This window comes from Danio aesculapii, chromosome 4 (genome assembly GCF_903798145.1).
Source record: "Danio aesculapii chromosome 4, fDanAes4.1, whole genome shotgun sequence".
NCBI classification, from domain to species: domain Eukaryota; kingdom Metazoa; phylum Chordata; class Actinopteri; order Cypriniformes; family Danionidae; genus Danio; species Danio aesculapii.
This window is the reverse complement of record NC_079438.1, coordinates 28131464-28148333: the sequence shown is the minus strand read 5'-3', so window position 1 is coordinate 28148333 and position 16870 is coordinate 28131464. Positions and strand designations below refer to the sequence as shown.

The following is a 16870-nucleotide window of genomic DNA, read 5'->3' as shown; positions in this document are numbered from 1 at the left end:
AGTTGATCTGCCTCTTCATTTCCTACTACTCCCATGTGGCCAGGAATCAGAATCAGTTCTATCAGTTTTATTGCCAAGTGTGTTTCACACACACAAGGAATTTGTTTTGGCTACAGAAGCTTCCAGTGTACATAAAGTGACAAGTGACAACACAAAATAAATCTGAAAAAATAAAATAATAATAATAAATGATGAACATTAAACAGATGCGGTTAGTGAAGAAACCTGGATGTTGAGTTGTATGTACAGATTGTTATAAATATACAGGTTATAAGGTGCTGTGTACAAGTGCGAATGTAGGAAGTATTGCATTGTATATTGATATAAGGTGCTGTGTACAAGTGCGTATGAGAAAGTATTGCACATATTTATTGCACAGTAGGGGAATATTTAACTGTTCATAAGGTAGACAGCCTGAGGAAAGAAACTTTTCCTGTGTCTGGCTGTTTTTGTGCTTGGTGCTCTGAAGCGCCGACCAGACGGTAACAGTTCGAACAGGTAGTGTGCTGGGTGTGAGGCGTCCAGAGTGATTTTGCGAGCCCTTTTACTCACTCTGGAAGAGTACACAAGAATCCACAAGAAGCTCACAAAAAGTCCACATTGTCTGATTCTAAATAAATTTTGCATCACCTCATTCACCATGTCCTGTCTTGCGTTAGATGTTCCAGTAGTTAAGCTGTTTAATACTGACATAGAGTCTGAGCATATTACTGATCTTAAAGGTTACACTTCCTCTATCCACTGAAGAGCAAGAAGCATAGCTACTATTTCTGTAGTAAAGACAGAAAGACTTTTTTTTTTTTGCCACTTACTGTTGCAGTCATGACTTATTGATACATTTCTCCCATGTTTTTCACTTTACACTATATCTGCTCTCTCTCTCTCTCTCTCTCTCTCTCTCTCTCTCTCTCTCAAACCTTTAATCTAAACATTTTAAGACAATCTTGAGAAACTTTTTTTAGTCCAGTTCATGACTTGCATGTCTACAACACATTACTTCCTATTATTATCTGATTCCAAATCTCATCCTCATAATTATGACCTCTTCTTTTCTATTTCTACAACTTCATAGGCTTATATAGGGTTTCTTTTTTTCATATGAATTGGCATCTCTTATTATCTGTGTTCCACGTTTCCTGCCATTCTTTAGCAATATCTTCAGTAATAATATTTAATTTACCTTTACTAAAGGGGTAGTTCACATAAAAATTACAATTCTGTCATTTCCTCATCCTTTACTTGTTCCAAACCTGTTTGTTTCTTCTGCTGAATGGAAATGAAGAGAATACAGGAGCAAAAACAGCCACTATATGGTTCAACAGTTCCTACTTTGGCTGCTTTTTTCAACAGATTCTTGCACTCAAAATGTTCTTGGAACTCGATTACAATTGAACCATTAAAGTCACATGGACTGTTTTGACAATGTTTTTGGTTCCTTTTCTGGACTTTGAGCATCTCTGAACTGTTGCTGTCTATGACAGACGAGGGAGCTTTCTGATTTCATCTAAAGTGTCTCAGGGCCAAAGTTCTTAGGGGATTGAAACAACTTTACCAAAAGCAGTATAAACACTGGATGTGGAGAAGAAAGTGAAAACGCCACACACCTCTTCTTCTGGCTGTGTCAGAGCAGAGTAAAGCTGCACACTGCCACCTGCTGTACTGGAGAGAGTAACATCAGTCCTTCATGGAGCTCAAGTGGATTTCCCTGAAAATGAAATGACTGCTTTCACTGCCTCCGCCTGAGCGTGATCGACTCCTAAAATACCTAAGGTATTTTATTTCTGCATAATTTGAGTTGACATTCATTGAGTTTATTCTTTCCTTGTTTTTTTTCCCAGTTTCAGTTTATTAAATCGTGCTGTATATTTCTTTGTGTATGTAACAAATAGCATTTATCTGAATTCACTTTACTCATAATGAATGTATTATTGAGACTTATGTGTCCTTAAGTTATAATATTATTAATCTGACTTCTGTCCTGTTTTTACTGGTCATTGTTTTAACTTTAATTAAATATTCAATATTTAAGAGTTTCAGATGTTTTTGCCAGTGATTATCAATGCCTCATGTGATTAGTGCTCTTCCTTCATTTTCAGATAAATCTCTATTTAATCATAAGTTTTAGATCTTCTTTCAGTAAATGATCAGCTGTTGATTGCCCTACCCTTACAAAAATAACCTACAGGAATCCTGCAGGATTTTCATTTTTTCATCCTGCTGGTATGCAGTAGGAATTATGAAATCCTGCAGGACAAAATGACAATATGTGCAGGCAGTTCCTAAAGATTTTAGAATCACGCAGTGCTTTATACGGGAATCCTGAATTATCTATTTTTTTCCTGCAGGATAGCTGCTGTCCTGAAGGAATGTAAAAATCCTGTAGGACACATTGACGATATGTGCAGGGATTTCTTACAGGTTTTACAATGGATCCAAGCAAGTGACAAATCCTGCAGGATTTTATAATTCCTGCAGGACTTGCAGGAGTTATTTGCTGTAATTGAAATAAAAGAAAGAAATTCTGTCACTTGCTGTTGGTAGCAATACAATATGAGTTCTAACAGATAAACAATACAACAAACAAACAAAAAATAAATACATAAATAGATAAAAGTATACAAATAGATTATAGGCAATTATAAAAATCAACCATTACTCTAAACCATTCAAATTATACATTTATGCAAACAAACAAGCTCTACACTTTTACGTTTTATTTCTTACTTTTTTATTTCATTTATTAAAATGTTAATCCATCTATCTATTTTAATTCAACTCTCATCTGTTTGGTTGGATGCAAAAAAAAAAAAAAAGAAAGGGGTACCCTTGAGGTAGACACAAGTTGAACGTATGTCTGTACATTTTATGAGTTCAACAGAGTCTGTCTATCCCTCTTTCTTTTAAAATGTTTGTTGCTGTTATCCCTGCTTCTCTGTCTTTTTGACCTGAGCAACCTATTTTATTCTGTGTCCATTGCCTTTTTGTGTAACTGGAACTGGTGCCTCTTCATTTAAGTACACTTTTTATTCCATTTTTATCCTTTATAAAGAAGCAGGTTAGTGTTATTGTTAGTGTGATTGGTAAACATAATGTGTTTTCTGCAATATTAGAGTAAATTTAATTAGTAAATTATTATAAACATTTAATAAACATTTGAAATAAAATAAGATATAAATGCAAAATTGAAATTAGTTAATACATTGCTGCCAATAATATATAGGTCTATATTATACAAGTATAATGATTACAATATTTTAAGCAGGGTTCCGAACCGGTTAAAGGAAGGGAAACGAAAAACAGAAACGAATGACATCATTCAGGAACAAAAACGAAAAATGAAAAAAAAGACCAACTTTAATCGATCTGAACAGAAACGTTTGCAGTTAATCGGTTAATAACGTTATTTTATCGTTCTCTTTATTATATGAATTTAGGAGACAAAAGCATTAATTTAAAGCCTGTGTACAAATGTGACGGTGACGCATACAAAGTGAAATGCCGACGAAGCAGACGTCATAAGCGAGAGTCGTTTCTGATGCGACGAGCTTGTCTTAAAGGTTACCGAGAACCTGCTCTTTCATGTACAAAGGTATGTTTCGGTTTAAGTTATTGTAACTAAAACATGTATTTATACTAAATTAATTATTGATTGTCGATTGTTTTTAGATGGGTCTCCATAAAGAAAATCCATTTGTTAACATTTCTCTTATGACAAATCATCTGATAAATCGATCTATAATATTGAACGATGAGGGGCAGATCATAAACATGATAGATAAAGTTTTGCATGATATGATAGATATTATCAAACAACCCAAGCATTTTCCATTTGTAGAATTACAGTATTTAATAGCTTAGTCCTTATAAACAATCCATTAATAAAATACATTATTTACTAGGCTACCTAAGAATTACCCGAATATGCAATATGATCCTCATAATGATCACAGTGAAATGAGGTAAGCGGTCATTTTATATAAACTCTAAATGTCTGACCGTGATGCTTATTTAGGCCTATGCCAGTCTATAAAAAGATAATATAGCTTGAAACACTAATATTTTAGAGGAAGTAGTTAAAGTTTGCACAACCAGTGTTTGGTCTTATTAACCTGCCCATAATTAAACGTCATGTACCCTACTTTTTGATTACTTGACCTGCGGATTAACGGCGGCACCAGTGGACATAAATGAGATCTGTGCATAACAGGGTTTTATGTGTCCCCAATATGCAAAATCAAGAGAGTGCCCGACTCCATAGGGTAACGTAAACTGCACACACTTGATTATGTAATGTGTGAATTCGGGAACGCATCTCACAGCACAAAGCATAACTTATTAAATGCCCATGCTTAATTGGTCATTGATGAGGTCTATCGGGTTTAAAGGGTTACCGACAATAAATCAATCGAGTAATCGTTAGCATCCCTAGTTTAATCAATCGTAAAAGTAGTGTCAATGTTATTAAAATGCACACACACTCTATCACTTAATCTATCCAATACAGGGCTCTAGACTAAATTTTAGGGTGCTCCAGTTTCCCTCACAGTCCAAATACATGCAGTACAGGTGAATTGGGTTGACTAAATTGTCCATTGTGAATGAGTGTGTATGGATGCTCCCAGAGATGGGTTGCGGCTGAAAGGGCGTCTGCTGCGTAAAAATGTACTGGATAAGTTAGTGGTTCATTCCTCTGTGGCGACCCCAAATTAATAAAGAGATTAAGCCGAAAATAAAATGAATGAAGTCCTAATCTTAATCTCTGATTAAAACAAAAGTAATCTAGCAATGCCGCACCACTGACAAGCAAATGGCAGAGAAACAAAGCAACCACAGAAATCGCGGAAACAGCAGTGAGCACTTTTTCCGAAGTTATGCCTTTCTTTTTTAAATTTAATTACTGTGCATTTAATGTTAAATAAATCAATAATGAATAGGCCTATAAGTGGATCCTGTGTGTGTGTGCATGCTTGTGTGTGTCCACCAACTGTGTCTTTCATTACTGAAGCAGCTCTCTTCCAAAACCGAAAGTTACTTTGTCTGTCTGGCAATATTTCGGCTTTCAATCGAATGAAAAACAAATTTAGATGAACTTATAGTCAAAATTTGCAGAAACTGTGCAGCTGCACATTGAATCTGTGGTCTCATCTCATTCTCGCTGTCATCCAGACATCGATATGTAGACGCCACATAAACGTCAAGATGCAAAATTGAGGCCAGTACCAGCTGAAGCCCTTGTGAAATGTCAAAATACAGCACTGAAATAAACAGGTAATGTTTTTCAGACAAAAAGTCTTTCTAGGATATCTGTAAAAACGCAATCAGAGCCAAAGGTATGTAGAAGTAGTGTTGCCTAAACAGCTATTACATTTCTAATCAAATTAAAACCAAAATACAATTGCATTTTTTGTTTGATAAAAATATACGGAAACAAATTAAATCAAAAGTTGGCTATTTTGTAATTTGTTTTAATATTAATAAAAACATACTTAGACTATTTAAGCTTAACGGCTATACGCTGCCAATGGCCATTAATGAATATTATTTTACTTTGTACTGGAGTATAATGTATATTTTACAATAAAAACTAAATCTAGCATGTCTCACTGCCATCTAAAACAATTTATAACACATCAGAACTGTAGACCTGCAGTGGGTGGCCTAAACTGTATGCAGAGTGGTGTTGGTCAATAGCCTACTGCGCATAATTGAACTAATATCTCCTAATAGCCTAAAATAGCCTATTTTGAATTAAATTCATTTAATTTTACCCCTCGAATAGAATTTTTAGTTACACCATTAAGAAATCAGGGCACTCTAGAGCCCTGCAAAACTTTGTAATAAAATAACGTTCTTAACCATTTTTTTTTCTAGAAAACCGTTTTTGGAATGTTTTGTTTAAAATGGAACGCAAAAACAGAAACGAAAAAATATGAATTCTGTTTGGAGTAAACCGATTGGATTAAAAAAAATATATATATAAATATATATATATATACACAGTTGAAGTCTGAATTTTATTTCTGGGTTTTCTGTTTATAGTCATACAAATATAAGTCTTAAAATCTCTTAAAAGATAACGGGTTGAAATATGATCAGAATGTTCCTTTTAGTTTTTCGCATTCACATTTTCTGTATTCTAAAAAGATCAATCAAGCAATCACTTTTATAAGTATATAGAGCTTTTAACAGCATAAACAGTATCAAACAGAATCAAATATACCCTATATGTTATATTCCAAATCTAAATTTAGATCACATTTCATAAATTCTACAGAGTAAATGAATGAATAGATAAATTTTTGTTATCCTTCATTTATTTATATAAATAAGTAATGACAGAAGCACAATTGTTGTAGGATTGTAAAATTATTGTATCTTTATGCAAAATTATAATTTATTTTATGTTAATTGTTCTTAAAGTGTGTCTAGATGAAGAGCAAATACAAATTCGTTTTATATTATTTGTGGCTGAGATGGGATCCGAACCCATAATTTTGTGTATTTTACTTGTCCCGCCAACCTTTGTTCCTATTGGCTAGACAGCAAACTACACTTACGTGCAACTGGCCTCTGCTTGAATGTATAAGAATGAATGGCTATGTGTAAGAATGAATGGCGTGCCTTGTTTGCTGCAAAACATGCTAATAACGTTCTCCTGTGTGATGCACTGTCCAAGTTACTGCTAATGACCAGTCGAAGACTGATGAAGAAGCAAGGATTATTAATGAAGAAAAACTGTCCAAGCCCAGTTTTCTACCCTCCTCTTGCTGTCAGCCAAGGTCTTTAGTGCCAGCACTGCAGACAATGCTGTTGGGACTGGATTACATTGCTGATCTGTGTGGGGGGAGAATGGGTTCTTTTACTCTGCAGATCATCGTCAGTATAGTGGACAGTATCTCCGCCTGTTACGCGGAAGACCGGGGTTCGATTCTCCGACGGGGAGGCCCTCATTTGTCTTTCACTTTTTGGCTGTTGCCTTTCACAAGGGTGGCAAAGGACTAAGTGATATATACAGCAGCCAAATGAAATGCATTGGCCGGGAATCGAACCCGGGTCAACTGCTTGGAAGGCAGCTATGCTCACCACTATACCACCAACGCGTGCAGACATCTCTTGCCAGATGAGCTCAAAAAGAATGCTTTCAACCAAGGCCCTCTTTGTCTTGGTTGGGCACTGAAAAACATGTCCAGCATATGGATCCCAACCATCTCAAAATGCACTGATCTACCCACATGTTATGGGACATCTTCACAAGAGTGGCGCCTGGCCATGTAATGTTACGGCAGCCAAAAAGAATACATTTGCTGGGAATCTACTTAGAAGCCAGCTATGCTCACCACCATATTACCAAGGCTTGTGGACATCCTCTCACAGAAGTGTAGAAAATGAAAGCTTTCGACCGAGGAGTTCTTTGTGTGGCTGAAAAAAACCAATGTCGAGTATGGATCCCATCTCTTTCTGACGTTGAGGTTGGATAAAGCGTTCGAAGGTACAACCTCACCCAAAAAAACGGAGGTCGATAATTTCACTCTGCAGTGGTGGAGTTCTCATCTTCTGTCACCCAGGATTCACTGTAATGAGCTCCCCCGGTTTGAATGTCATTGCAAGGGTTGATTGGATGCAGCTCACGAAAGGGCAAGCTGACATTTTGTGGACAAAAAGCTGGGCTATGTGTAAGAATGAATGGCGTGCCTTGTTTGCTGCAAAACATGCTAATAACGTTCTCCTGTGTGATGCACTGTCCAAGTTACTGCTGATGACCAGTCGAAGACTGATGAAGAAGCAAGGATTATTAATGAAGAAAAACTGTCCAAGCCCAGTTTTCTACCCTCCTCTTGCTGTCAGCCAAGGTCTTTAGTGCCAGCATTGCAGACAATGCTGTTAGGACTGGATTACATTGTTGATCTGTGTGGGGGGAGAACGGGTTCTTTTACTCTGCAGATCCTCGTTAGTATAGTGGACAGTATCTCCGGCTGTTACACGGAAGACCGGGGTTCGATTCCCCGACGGGGAGGCCCTCATCTGTCTTTTACTTTTTGGTTGTTGCCTTTCACAAGGTTGGCAACGGACTAAGGGATATATACAGCAGCCAAAGTAAATGTGTTGGCCGGGAATCGAACCCGGGTCAACTGCTTGGAAGGCAGCTATGCTCACCACTATACCACCAACGCTTGCAGACATATCTTGCCAGATGAGCGCAAAAAGAATGCTTTCAACCAAGGCCCTCTTTGTCTTGGTGCGGCACTGAAAAACATGTCCAGCATATGGATCCCAACCATCTCAAAATGCACTGATCTACCCACATGTCATGGGACATCTTCACAAGAGTGGCACCTGGCCATGTTATGTTACGGCAGCCAAAAGGAATACATTTGCTGGGAATCTACTTAGAAGCCAGCTATGCTCACCACCATATTACCAACGCTTGTGGACATCCTCTCACAGAAGTGTAGAAAAGGAAAGCTTTCGACCAAGGAGTTCTTTGTGTGGGCGAAAAAAAAAATGTCAAGTATGGATCCCATCTCTTTCTGACGTTGAGGTTGGATAAAGCGTTCAAAGGTACAACCTCACCCAAAAAAACGGAGGTCGATAATTTCACTCTGCGGTGGAGTTCTCATCTTCTGTCACCCAGTATTTACTGTAATGAGCTCCCCCGGTTTGAATGTCATTGCAAGGGTTGACTGGATGCAGCTCATGAAAGGGCAAGCTGACATTTTGTGGAGTAAAAGCTGGGCAATGTGTAAGAATGAATGGCGGTGCTTTGTTTGCTGCAAAACATGCTAATAACGTTCTCCTGTGTGATGCCACTGTTCAAGTTACTGCTGATGACCAGTCGAAGACTATTGAAGAAGCAGGATTATTAATGAAGAAAAACTGTCCAAGCCCAGTTTTCTACCCTCCTCTTGCTGTCAGCCAAGGTCTTTAGTGCTAGCACTGCAGACAATGCTGTTAGGACTGGATTACATTGCTGTCTGTGTGGGGGAGGAAGGTTTTTTGCTCCACAGATCCTCGAGTAGTATAGCGGACAGTAAGACTGATGAAGAAGCAAGGATTATTATGGAAGAAAACTGTCCAAGCCCAGTTTTTCTACCCTCCTCTTGCTGTTAGCCAAGGTCTTTAGTGCCCGCACTGCAGACAATGCTGGTAGGACTGGATTACCTTGCTGATCTGGTGTGGGGGAGAACGGGTTTTTTTAACTCCGCAGATCCTCGTTAGTATAGTGGACAGTAAGACTGATGAAGAAGCAAGGATTATTAATGAAGAAAACTGTCCAAGCCCAGTTTTTCTACCCTCCTCTTGGTGTTAGGCAAGGTCTTTAGTGCAGCACTGCAGACAATGCTGTTAGGACTGGATTACATTGCTGATCTGTGTGGGGGGAGAACGGGTTTATATACTCCGCAGATCCTCGTTAGTATAGTGGACAGTATCTCCGCCTGTCACGCGGAAGACCGGGGGTTCGATTCCCCGACGGGGAGGCCCTCCTTTGTCTTTTACTTTTTGGCTGTTGCCTTTCACAAGGGTAGCATGGACTAAGTGGATATATACAGCAGCCAAAGGAAATGCTGTTTGCCGGGAATCGAACCCGGGTCAACTGCTTGGAAGGCAGCTATTCTCACCACTATACCACCAACGCTTGCAGACATCTTCTGCCAGATGAGCTCAAAAAGAATGCTTTCAACCAAGGCTCTCTTTGTCTTGGTTCGGCACTGAAAAACATGTCCAGCATATGAATCCCAACCATCTCAAAATGCACTGATCTACCCACATGTCATGGGACATCTTCACAAGAGTGGCGCCTGGCCATGTAATGTTACGGCAGCCAAAAGGAATACATTTGCTGGGAATATACGTAGAAGCCAGCTATGCTCACCACTATATACCAACGCTTGTAGACATCCTCTCACAGAAGTGTAGAAAATGAAAGCTTTCGACCAAGGAGTTCTTTGTGTGGGTGAAAAAAAAATGTCGAGTATGGATCCCATCTCTTTCTGACGTTGAGGTTGGATAAAGCGTTCGAAGTTACAACCTCACCCAAAAAAAGGGAGGTCGATAATTTCACTCTGCAGTGGTGGAGTTCTCATCTTCTGTCACCCAGTATTCACTGTAATGAGCTCCCCCGGTTTGAATGTCATTGCAAGGGTTGACTGGATGCAGCTCATGAAAGGGCAAGCTGACATTTTGTGGAGTAAAAGCTGGGCAATGTGTAAGAATGAATGGCGTGCTTTGTTTGCTGCAAAACATGCTAATAACGTTCTCCTGTGTGATGCACTGTTCAAGTTACTGCTGATGACCAGTCGAAGACTATTGAAGAAAGCAAGGATTATTAATAAAGAAAAACTGTCCAAGCCCAGTTTTCTACCCTCCTCTTGCTGTCAGCCAGGTCTTTAGTGCTAGCACTGCAGACAATGCTGTTAGGACTGGATTACATTGCTGATCTGTGTGGGGGAAGGAAAGGTTTTTTGCTCCGCAGATCCTCGTTAGCATAGTGGACAGTAAGACTGATGAAGAAGCAAGGATTATTAATGAAGAAAACTGTCCAAGCCCAGTTTTCTACCCTCCCCTTGCTGTCAGCCAAGGTCTTTAGTGCCAGCACTGCAGACAATGCTGTTAGGACTGGATTACATGCTGATCTGTGTGGGGGGAGAACGGATTTTTGGTACTCCGCATGATCCTCGTTAGTATAGTGGACAGTATCTCCGCCTGTCACGCGGAAGACCGGGGTTCGATTCCCCGACGGGGAGGCCCTCCTTTGTCTTTTACTTTTTGGCTGTTGCCTTTCACAAGGCTTAGCAACGGACTAAGTGATATAAACAGCAGCCAAAAGGAAATGCGTTGGCCGGGAATCGAACCCGGGTCAACTGCTTGGAAGGCAGCTATGCTCACCACTATACCACCAACGCTTGCAGACATCTCTTGCCAGATGAGCTCAAAAAGAATGCTTTCAACCAAGGCTCTCTTTGTCTTGGTTCAGCACTGAAAAACATGTCCAGCATATGGATCCCAACCATCTCAAAATGCACTGATCTACCCACATGTCATGGGACATCTTCACAAGAGTGGCGCCTGGCCATGTAATGTTACGGCAGCCAAAAGGAATACATTTGCTGGGAATATACGTAGAAGCCAGCTATGCTCACCACTATATTACCAACGCTTGTAGACATCCTCTCACAGAAGTGTAGAAAATGAAAGCTTTCGACCAAGGAGTTCTTTGTGTGGGTGAAAAAAATGTCGAGTATGGATCCCATCTCTTTCTGACGTTGAGGTTGGATAAAGCGTTCGAAGTTACAACCTCACCCAAAAAAAAGGGAGGTCGATAATTTCACTCTTCAGTGGTGGAGTTCTCATCTTCTGTCACCCAGTATTCACTGTAATGAGCTCCCCCGGTTTGAATGTCATTGCAAGGGTTGACTGGATGCAGCTCATGAAAGGGCAAGCTGACATTTTGTGGAGTAAAAGCTGGGCAATGTGTAAGAATGAATGGCGTGCTTTGTTTGCTGCAAAACATGCTAATAACGTTCTCCTGTGTGATGCACTGTTCAAGTTACTGCTGATGACCAGTCGAAGACTATTGAAGAAGCAAGGATTATTAATGAAGAAAAACTGTCCAAGCCTAGTTTCTACCCTCCTCTTGCTGTCAGCCAAGGTCTTTAGTGCCAGCACTGCAGACAATGCTGTTAGGACTGGATTACATTGCTGATCTGTGTGGGGGAGAACGGGTTTTTTGTACTCCGCAGATCCTCGTTAGAATAGTGGACAGTATCTCCGCCTGTCACGCGGAAGACCGGGGTTCGATTCCCCGACGGGGAGGCCCTCCTTTGTCTTTTACTTTTTGGCTGTTGCCTTTTACAAGGTTGGCAACGGACTAAGTGATATAAACAGCAGCCAAAAGGAAATGCGTTGGCCGGCAATCGAACCCGGGTCAACTGCTTGGAAGGCAGCTATGCTCACCACTATTGCACCAACGCTTGCAGACATCTCTTGCCAGATGAGCTCAAAAAGAATGCTTTCAACCTAGGCACTCTTTGTCTTGGTTCGGCACTGAAAAACATGTCCAGCATATGGATCCCAACCATCTCAAAATGCACTGATCTACCCACATGTCATGGGACATCTTCACAAGAGTGGCGCCTGGCCATGTAATGTTACGGCAGCCAAAAGGAATACATTTGCTGGGAATATACAAAGAAGCCAGCTATGCTCACCACTATAATCCCAACGCTTGTAGACATCCTCTCACAGAAGTGTAGAAAATAAAAGCTTTCGAACAAGGAGTTCTTTGTGTGGGCGAAAAAAAAAATGTCGAGGATGGATCCCATCTCTTTCTGGCGTTGAGGTTGGATAAAGCGTTCGAAGGTGCAACCTCACCCAAAAAAAGGGAGGTCGATAATTTCACTCTGCAGTGGTGGAGTTGTCATCTTCTGTCACCCAGTATTTACTGTAATGAGCTCCCCCGGTTTGAAGGTCATTGCAAGGGTTGACTGGATGCAGCTCATGAAAGGGCAAGCTGACATTTTGTGGAGTAAAAGCTGGGCAATGTGTAAGAATGAATGGCGTGCTTTGTTTGCTGCAAAACATGCTAATAACGTTCTCCTGTGTGATGCACTGTTCAAGTTACTGCTGATGACCAGTCGAAGACTATTGAAGAAGCAAGGATTATTAATGAAGAAAAACTGTCCAAGCCCAGTTTTCTACCCTCCTCTTGCTGTCAGCCAAGGTCTTTAGTGCTAGCACTGCAGACAATGCTGTTAGGACTGGATTACATTGCTGATCTGTGTGGGGGAGGAAAGGTTTTGTGCTCCACAGATCCTCGTTAGTATAGCGGACAGTAAGACTGATGAAGAAGCAAGGATTATTATGAAGAAAAACTGTCCAAGCCCAGTTTTCTACCCTCCTCTTGCTGTTAGCCAAGGTCTTTAGTGCCAGCACTGCAGACAATGCTGTTAGGACTGGATTACATTGCTGATCTGTGTGGGGGAGAGACGGGTTTTTTACTCCGCAGATCCTCGTTAGTATAGTGGACAGTAAGACTGATGAAGAAGCAAGGATTATTAATAAAGAAAAACTGTCCAGCCCAGTTTTCTACCCTCCTCTTGCTGTCAGCCAAGGTCTTTAGTGCCAGCACTGCAGACAATGCTGTTAGGACTGGATTACATTGCTGATCTGTGTGGGGGGGAGAACGGGTTTATTTTCTCCGCAGATCCTCGTTAGTATAGTGGACAGTATCTCCGCCTGTCACGCGGAAGACCGGGGTTCGATTCCCCGACGGGGAGGCCCTCCTTTGTCTTTTACTTTTTGGCTGTTGCCTTTCACAAGGGTAGCAATGGACTAAGTGATATATACAGCAGCCAAAAGGAAATGCGTTGGCCGGGAATCGAACCCGGGTCAACTGCTTGGAAGGCAGCTATGCTCACCACTATACCACCAACGCTTGCAGACATCTTCTGCCAGATGAGCTCAAAAAGAATGCTTTCAACCAAGGCTCTCTTTGTCTTGGTTCGGCACTGAAAAACATGTCCAGCATATGGATCCCAACCATCTCAAAATGCACTGATCTACCCACATGTCATGGGACATCTTCACAAGAGTGGCGCCTGGCCATGTAATGTTACGGCAGCCAAAAGGAATACATTTGCTGGGAATATACGTAGAAGCCAGCTATGCTCACCACTATATTACCAACGCTTGTAGACATCCTCTCACAGAAGTGTAGAAAATGAAAGCTTTCGACCAAGGAGTTCTTTGTGTGGGTGAAAAAAAAATGTCGAGTATGGATCCCATCTCTTTCTGACGTTGAGGTTGGATAAAGCGTTCGAAGTTACAACCTCACCCAAAAAAAGGGGGGGTCGATAATTTCACGCTTCAGTGGTGGAGTTCTCATCTTCTGTCACCCAGTATTCACTGTAATGAGCTCCCCCGGTTTGAATGTCATTGCAAGGGTTGACTGGATGCAGCTCATGAAAGGGCAAGCTGACATTTTGTGGAGTAAAAGCTGGGCAATGTGTAAGAATGAATGGCGTGCTTTGTTTGCTGCAAAACATGCTAATAACGTTCTCCTGTGTGATGCACTGTTCAAGTTACTGCTGATGACCAGTCGAAGACTATTGAAGAAGCAAGGATTATTAATAAAGAAAAACTGTCCAAGCCTAGTTTTCTACCCTCCTCTTGCTGTCAGCCAAGGTCTTTAGTGCTAGCACTGCAGACAATGCTGTTAGGACTGGATTACATTGCTGATCTGTGTGGGGGGAGGAAAGGTTTTTTGCTCCGCAGATCCTCGTTAGCATAGTGGACAGTAAGACTGATGAAGAAGCAAGGATTATTAATGAAGAAAAAACTGTCCAAGCCCAGTTTTCTACCCTCCCCTTGCTGTCAGCCAAGGTCTTTAGTGCCAGCACTGCAGACAATGCTGTTAGGACTGGATTACATTGCTGATCTGTGTGGGGGAGAACGGATTTTGGTACTCGCTGATCCTCGTTAGTATAGTGGACAGTATCTCCGCCTGTCACGCGGAAGACCGGGGTTCGATTCCCCGACGGGGAGGCCCTCCTTTGTCTTTTACTTTTTGGCTGTTGCCTTTCACAAGGTTGGCAACGGACTAAGTGATATAAACAGCAGCCAAAAGGAAATGCGTTGGCCGGGAATCGAACCCGGGTCAACTGCTTGGAAGGCAGCTATGCTCACCACTATACCACCAACGCTTGCAGACATCTCTTGCCAGATGAGCTCAAAAAGAATGCTTTCAACCAAGGCTCTCTTTGTCTTGGTTCAGCACTGAAAAACATGTCCAGCATATGGATCCCAACCATCTCAAATGCACTGATCTACCCACATGTCATGGGACATCTTCACAAGAGTGGCGCCTGGCCATGTAATGTTACGGCAGCCAAAAGGAATACATTTGCTGGGAATATACAAAGAAGCCAGCTATGCTCACCACTATAATCCCAACGCTTGTAGACATCCTCTCACAGAAGTGTAGAAAATAAAAGCTTTCGAACAAGGAGTTCTTTGTGTGGGCGAAAAAAAAAATGTCGAGGATGGATCCCATCTCTTTCTGGCGTTGAGGTTGGATAAAGCGTTCGAAGGTGCAACCTCACCCAAAAAAAGGGAGGTCGATAATTTCACTCTGCAGTGGTGGAGTTGTCATCTTCTGTCACCCAGTATTTACTGTAATGAGCTCCCCCGGTTTGAAGGTCATTGCAAGGGTTGACTGGATGCAACTCATGAAGGGCAAGCTGACATTTTGTGGAGTAAAAGCTGGGCAATGTGTAAGAATGAATGGCGTGCTTTGTTTGCTGCAAAACATGCTAATAACGTTCTCCTGTGTGATGCACTGTTCAAGTTACTGCTGATGACCAGTCGAAGACTATTGAAGAAGCAAGGATTATTAATGAAGAAAAACTGTCCAAGCCCAGTTTTCTACCCTCCTCTTGCTGTCAGCCAAGGTCTTTAGTGCTAGCACTGCAGACAATGCTGTTAGGACTGGATTACATTGCTGATCTGTGTGGGGGGAGGAAAGGTTTTTTTGCTCCACAGATCCTCGTTAGTATAGCGGACAGTAAGACTGATGAAGAAGCAAGGATTATTATGAAGAAAAACTGTCCAAGCCCAGTTTTCTACCCTCCTCTTGCTGTTAGCCAAGGTCTTTAGTGCCAGCACTGCAGACAATGCTGTTAGGACTGGATTACATTGCTGATCTGTGTGGGGGAGAACGGGTTTTTTTACTCCGCAGATCCTCGTTAGTACAGTGGACAGTAAGACTGATGAAGAAGCAAGGATTATTAATGAAGAAAAACTGTCCAAGCCCAGTTTTCTACCCTCCTCTTGCTGTCAGCCAAGGTCTTTAGTGCCAGCACTGCAGACAATGCTGTTAGGACTGGATTACATTGCTGATCTGTGTGGGGGGAGAACGGGTTTATATACTCCGCAGATCCTCGTTAGTATAGTGGACAGTATCTCCGCCCGTCACGCGGAAGACCGGGGTTCGATTCCCCGACGGGGAGGCCCTCCTTTGTCTTTTACTTTTTGGCTGTTGCCTTTCACAAGGGTAGCAATGGACTAAGTGATATATACAGCAGCCAAAAGGAAATGCGTTTGCGGGGAATCGAACCCGGGTCAACTGCTTGGAAGGCAGCTATGCTCACCACTATACCACCAACGCTTGCAGACATCTTCTGCCAGATGAGCTCAAAAAGATGCTTTCAACCAAGGCTCTCTTTGTCTTGGTTCGGCACTGAAAAACATGTCCAGCATATGGATCCCAACCATCTCAAAATGCACTGATCTACCCACATGTCATGGCACAGCTTCACAAGAGTGGCGCCTGGCCATGTAATGTTACGGCAGCCAAAAGGAATACATTTGCTGGGAATATACGTAGAAGCCAGCTATGCTCACCACTATATTACCAACGCTTGTAGACATCCTCTCACAGAAGTGTAGAAAATGAAAGCTTTCGACCAAGGAGTTCTTTGTGTGGGTGAAAAAAATGTCGAGTATGGATCCCATCTCTTTCTGACGTTGAGGTTGGATAAAGCGTTCGAAGTTACAACCTCACCCAAAAAAAGGGAGGTCGATAATTTCACTCTTCAGTGGTGGAGTTCTCATCTTCTGTCACCCAGTATTCACTGTAATGAGCTCCCCCGGTTTGAATGTCATTGCAAGGGTTGACTGGATGCAGCTCATGAAAGGGCAAGCTGACATTTTGTGGAGTAAAAGCTGGGCAATGTGTAAGAATGAATGGCGTGCTTTGTTTGCTGCAAAACATGCTAATAACGTTCTCCTGTGTGATGCACTGTTCAAGTTACTGCTGATGACCAGTCGAAGACTATTGAAGAAGCAAGGATTATTAATAAAGAAAAACTGTCCA

General features: G+C 41.5%; 10 non-coding genes across 10 annotated transcripts; 5 read left to right on the top strand and 5 right to left on the bottom strand.

The window, feature by feature from the left end:
- Nucleotides 1-7028: 7028 nt before the first annotated feature.
- On the bottom strand, nucleotides 7029-7100 carry trnag-ucc (transfer RNA glycine (anticodon UCC)). Its single transcript has one exon. It is a non-coding gene; the product is annotated as a tRNA-Gly (tRNA).
- A 999-nt stretch (nucleotides 7101-8099) lies between these two features.
- On the bottom strand, nucleotides 8100-8171 carry trnag-ucc (transfer RNA glycine (anticodon UCC)). The gene has a single exon. It is a non-coding gene; the product is annotated as a tRNA-Gly (tRNA).
- Nucleotides 8172-9403: 1232 nt separating this feature from the next.
- Nucleotides 9404-9476, top strand: trnad-guc (transfer RNA aspartic acid (anticodon GUC)). Its single transcript has one exon. It is a non-coding gene; the product is annotated as a tRNA-Asp (tRNA).
- Nucleotides 9477-10670: 1194 nt separating this feature from the next.
- Nucleotides 10671-10742, top strand: trnad-guc (transfer RNA aspartic acid (anticodon GUC)). The gene has a single exon. It is a non-coding gene; the product is annotated as a tRNA-Asp (tRNA).
- Nucleotides 10743-10829: 87 nt separating this feature from the next.
- trnag-ucc (transfer RNA glycine (anticodon UCC)) lies at nucleotides 10830-10901 on the bottom strand. The gene has a single exon. It is a non-coding gene; the product is annotated as a tRNA-Gly (tRNA).
- A 2301-nt stretch (nucleotides 10902-13202) lies between these two features.
- trnad-guc (transfer RNA aspartic acid (anticodon GUC)) lies at nucleotides 13203-13274 on the top strand. The gene has a single exon. It is a non-coding gene; the product is annotated as a tRNA-Asp (tRNA).
- An 86-nt stretch (nucleotides 13275-13360) lies between these two features.
- On the bottom strand, nucleotides 13361-13432 carry trnag-ucc (transfer RNA glycine (anticodon UCC)). The gene has a single exon. It is a non-coding gene; the product is annotated as a tRNA-Gly (tRNA).
- Nucleotides 13433-14469: 1037 nt separating this feature from the next.
- trnad-guc (transfer RNA aspartic acid (anticodon GUC)) lies at nucleotides 14470-14541 on the top strand. The gene has a single exon. It is a non-coding gene; the product is annotated as a tRNA-Asp (tRNA).
- An 86-nt stretch (nucleotides 14542-14627) lies between these two features.
- trnag-ucc (transfer RNA glycine (anticodon UCC)) lies at nucleotides 14628-14699 on the bottom strand. Its single transcript has one exon. It is a non-coding gene; the product is annotated as a tRNA-Gly (tRNA).
- Nucleotides 14700-15932: 1233 nt separating this feature from the next.
- trnad-guc (transfer RNA aspartic acid (anticodon GUC)) lies at nucleotides 15933-16004 on the top strand. Its single transcript has one exon. It is a non-coding gene; the product is annotated as a tRNA-Asp (tRNA).
- The last annotated feature ends 866 nt before the right edge of the window (nucleotides 16005-16870 follow it).